Here is a 5,264-nt window from a genome sequence, read left to right as displayed (position 1 = left end):
TTCTCGTTTACTTAGGAATTCTTGCTAATCCTTTATGGGTTTTCACTGCTTCTTTTTGCTCCTGCCCTTGTATTTTCCAGTCACCCCCCCCCCCCAGGCACACACACTTAACTGTAGGCTACTATAATTTAGTTTCTGGTTTTATCTGGTGCTTCCTTGCTCGGCCTTTTCTTTAAAGAGGTACTTCCTCTTTTCCTTCTCTGACAAAATTTATTTTATTTTACCTGGACTTGTAGTTTGTGTCATCTGGAAATTTCAGCAAGCATCCAGTATTTTCTTCTAGAGATTTTATTTCAGCATTTTTGCTAGCTTGTTTATAAATTAATTTTATTCATTAACAATGTCACGTTATGATGAATTTTAATTGTACTCACCTTTCCTCTCACTCCCACCTGTCAGCCTCCCTTCTCCCCACAAATCCATTTCTCACTATCATGAATTTTTGCTTTGTGACCCAGTAACTTTAATCAGGGCTGTCAGTGTGATCTTGGGTTTGGAACTATCTGTTGGAGCCTGGTGGGGTTGCCAGTGAGTACACATCCGCGAACAGTGACTCACCCTCTCCCAGGACCTGTTAGTAGCCAATACTTTAGCGATAAAGCGCAGGGCCCCATGAGCCCTCTCCCCATCAATGGCTGACTGCGGGCATGTCCAAGCCGTGGCAGGCTCAGTGCCAGTTCTCCTGCTGTGAGTTCATGATTCCGATGGCTGTGTCATGCTTAGAAGATGGCCTTTTTTGCCCATTCCCTCATCTTTTGCCTCTTTACCGTCTTCCTGCCCTCTCTTCTACAGTGTTCCTTGAGCAGAGCCCTAGTTGTTCATTGTCTTTCTTTCACAGATGCTTTGCTTTAAACCCCCCTGTTTTTTGTTAATCTCTCCTCCCTGCTTGCCCTGTCGAGTACACACACTTGTCAAAGATTCCAAAAATGAGTACAGATTAAAGGTGTTCACACACCAGTACACCAGAGATGTTAGCTGTAGAAGACATCATTTTAATGTACTAGGAGATGTGATTTGAATTAGGTGAAAATTTCTGGAATCCGATAATTTCTTTCAATAAGTAGTTTTGGAACACCTTTTCCATAGCCATCAAACTGTGGAGGCCCTGAGGTAGGTGGCGGTGGTGCAGGGACAGCAGATGAAGCGTCAGCAGATACAGAAGCAAGCTTATTGGAGAAACATGGCAGAAATCCGGGCTTTAGCTTAAACTCTGACATGGACTAGTCAACTAGCTTTAAATCTGAACTCTTCATTGAGAATAGGCATAGTAAATATATGTAAGTACTTATAGATATTCATGTACATATATAAACACTGTGCATATGATTAATATTTAATCATATAATAAAAATAACGATTGATATTTACTGAGCACTAGATACATAGAAAGCCTCACTTAGTCCTCAAACATGCCCCCTTGTAATAGGAATTCTTTCACATCCCACTTCATGGTACAGAAAATCAAAACCACTGGGTGGCGAGCGGCAGGCACTGTGCTCTTAGCCCGTAGGGATGCTCCCCATCTGACATTCTCAGCGTTGCCCAGGGGCCTGCCAGATCCCTGCCATTTGTAAATAGCAAGTAATGTCCCTTAGTACAGGAAAGATTGCTGAAGCATTCAAATGGTTCTCCACAAAACAGCAGTGAATGTTGTCTGAAAACGGGTTTGCAGTGAGCTGGACTACCAAGTGTTCCAGTGAATGTTGTCTGAAAACGGGTTTGCAGTGAGCTGGACTACCAAGTGTTCCAGTGAATGTTGTCTGAAAACGGGTTTGCAGTGAGCTGGACTACCAAGTGTTCCAGTGAATGTTGTCTGAAAACGGGTTTGCAGTGAGCTGGACTACCAAGTGTTCCTCGTGTACAGAGAAAGGACAAACTGCAAGGTGCGGTGCTGATCCAAGGTCACCCACTGCTTTGGCAGGATTCATCACAGATATTAAATGCTGAAGTTTTCAATGCTCCAAATCCATTTGTAAAAGAGAAAGTGCTATATCAACAACATACTATTCAAATTAGAAAGTTCAAGCAGTTTATCCCGCAGCAGTTTTCATCTGGACAGATGGATATTGGAGTAAGCCAGCATGCATTGGTCTCATACGCCGTGACGAATTTCTAAAGGAAGAAATCATTTGAGTTGTGTGCTCCGAAGTGTGCTTTACACATTACTTGTGTTTAGAACAAAACGCTGTCACCTCACTTTCATCGTAGCTCCCTCTACACTCTGTAACCCACGTTGGCTTTGAGCTATATCCTACATTTCTTGTTCCTTCTTGCTGATCCATCATCTTGTTAGATTAAATCACTGGTTGGTGTGTGGTATTGAGTTAGGAAACCAAAAATCAACTACCTGTGGAAGTGGATTGATTTGAGGAGCCCTTCAGATCCCCAAATTCAAAGATACTTGAGTTCCTTGAAAAAGTGGCATAGCATTTGGATGTAACCTGTGTGCAGTCTCCTGAAGACTCTAGACCATCTCTACACACTTATGATACCCAATGCAATGAAAATGCAATCAAATAATTGCCACTATATTGTTTAGGAACGAATGATAAGAAAAAACCCTGTTAACATTTTTTTTTTTTCGGTCTTTTTGAGACAGGGTCTCCCTGTAGCCCCAGCTGACCTGGAACTCGCTATGTAGACCAGGCTGGCCTTGAACTCACAGAGATCTTCCTGCCTCTGCCTCCTGAGTGCTGGGATTAAAGGCGTGCGCCACCACGCCCAGCCCTGTTCACATTTTTAATGGATTTCCAGCTATTTCCAGTTTGTAGGTGGTTGCAGAACTGTGGGTATATGCCTTATAGTTGTCAAGGGCAAGAGAGTGCTGACAAGGAGTCATGCATTGCAGTTCTTTATGGAATAGGAATTCCAGCAAGGAATTCATACCTCTGAGGCTCTGTTGTGCAATGGATAGTGCATCTGACTTTGTCTATTTCTTAGAGAAAGTTTGAGATGTGCATGTAAAGTCTTGTACAGACTCAGGTGACACCACCTACAGAGTAACTGGAAATGGCTGGACTTGGCAGGCTTTATTCTGCAGCTATTTGGACCCCCATGCACATGTGCCCTAGCTAATTCGTCTGTCACCAAGCAAGACATTTCTCAGCAGGCAGTGGAGACCCATGTTGAATTAAATGCTCAGACATGTGTCTAAGAAATTGGAGTGGGTGAGAACTTAGTTCATTTGACATTCAGGACACTATAATTGCCAATGTTATTAACAGAACAATATAATTTTGTGCTGTTATTGGTTACCTTTTTTTCTCTCTTTTAGTTTCTTGCAGCATAATAGCTATTAAAACATGACAAACTAATGAATAGCCACCTCAAGAAGTATTTTTAGATGGAGAACTGATGTGTAATAACTCCTGCCTGTGGAGAATTTTCCAGGCTCTTTACCTCCAGTGTCACCAGATGCATGGATTTCCTTTGTGTGAGTTTGTCAGGTCTGTGGCCTTTCCCTGTGGCTCTGCAGTCAAAAGGGGACCATGACTAATGAAGAGAAGACAGTGCCATTCTTCGACGTCCAGTACAGAAACAGCAGAGGGCAAACCGTGGAGGAGGGGCTCACAGAAGCCTGGGAGGCCAGCCTGAGTGAGAAGTTGGCATTTGAACTGACACCCACAGAGTGAGGAGGCAGCCATTAGAACAAGCTCCAAGGAGAATTGTGAAGTGTAGGTAAGGGATGAAAAGGCAGTTAGATAAACAGAAAGAAGGGCGGTGGGGTTTGGAGCTTTGTGGCTCAGTGGAGTTATCACAGGAACTTGGTAGAGTTGCTACCTGCGTCATTCAACCCTGGGCACCGGAGCACCCTAGGTTTCTGCTCTCAGTGTGGCCTGGAGCCCTTGGTCCCCTCACATTCTCTTCATGCCCCATGCTATTCCTGCTCCAGGAAAGGCTTTTTCTTTAGTTATTTGCCCTCAAAACACAAAGTGATATTTTCCTAAATACTGCTGAGAATGTGGGTTATACTTTTGATAACACTGGGAGCTCAGGGAGGATTTGAGCTATGGGCAGAAGGGAAACCCCAGGGAATACTCCATCCTAACTCTTGTGAAGTATGATTTTTACAGAACTGCTGGACATGTTTCTTTGCTTCTTTTCATAAACCCATCCATGCTCTGGAACTGACACCCGCAGAACAGGAGAGCAGCCTTAGAAGGACTTCGTATATGAGCATGAAGGTTGCCAAAGCTGTGCCTGGCGGCTAGGGAAGGTGAGGCAACTCATCTCACTCTAATGCTCACAATATCCATATTCGTAGCACACTTGGCCATAGTATGTTCCAAGTGTGATGTGGATTTTTCCCACTGGTAACTAGATAGCTACTGAATATGTAGCTGCAAATAGATTTACCTTTATGAACAAATCTAACAGGACTGAATTACATTTTATAGATAGTAAGAGTATAGCTTAATTTTAATAAATTAGATTTAAAACTTGAGATTGATTATAATTGCCATTTCAATTTGGTTTATTTGTATACATTTATTTGTATATTTGTGAAAATATATTAAAAATTTTGTAGTCTTTGGACATAATTACATTTCTAAAAGTTTCTTTAGGTCATGTTAAGACAGGGATATAAATAGCACACTCAAATTAAAAAAATAGAACTGAGAGAAGAAGGGAAACTCAGTGGTTAGAGCACTGGGTACTCTTGGAAAGGACGCAGGTTTGAAACCCAGCACCCACATGGCAGCTAAGAAATGCCCATAGCTCCAGTTCCAGGAGCTCCAATGCCCTCTTCTGTCCTCCGTGTAAGGGCATGGGTGCACTTACACACATGCAGGCATAACATTCATACACATACAATAAAAAAAATGTGTAAATAAAAGTTTTAAAAAGATTTAATTACTTATCAACATAATAAAAACTAGTCAACTGGACCTTATGATTCATTTATGTTTTTACTAATGGTCAAATTTAAATGAACAAATAATTTTTTCTGAAATATGGTTTGATCTGGTCTGATAAGATCCATGAGACTATAATGTGTACTGATAAAGATTTGTTCTTGGGGCTGGAGAGATGGCTTAGCAGTTAAGAGCACTGACTGCTCTTGCAGAGGACCCAGGTTCGATTCCCAGCACCCACATGGTGGCTATGAACTGTCCTTAACTTCAGTTCCAGGGGAATCCGAAGCCGTCTTCTGACCTCTGTGGCATTGCACAACACGGGTGCACTCACATACATTCAGGCAATACACTCATACACATAAAATTAAAAAAAAATTATAGTAGGAAGAGTGCTCTGCCTGGGTA

This window comes from Nannospalax galili, unplaced genomic scaffold (assembly GCF_000622305.1).
Source record: "Nannospalax galili isolate Female #2095 unplaced genomic scaffold, S.galili_v1.0 scaffold639, whole genome shotgun sequence".
NCBI classification, from domain to species: Eukaryota; Metazoa; Chordata; class Mammalia; order Rodentia; family Spalacidae; genus Nannospalax; species Nannospalax galili.
The sequence above is the reverse complement of the archived record's forward strand: the minus strand, read 5'-3'. Positions refer to the sequence as shown.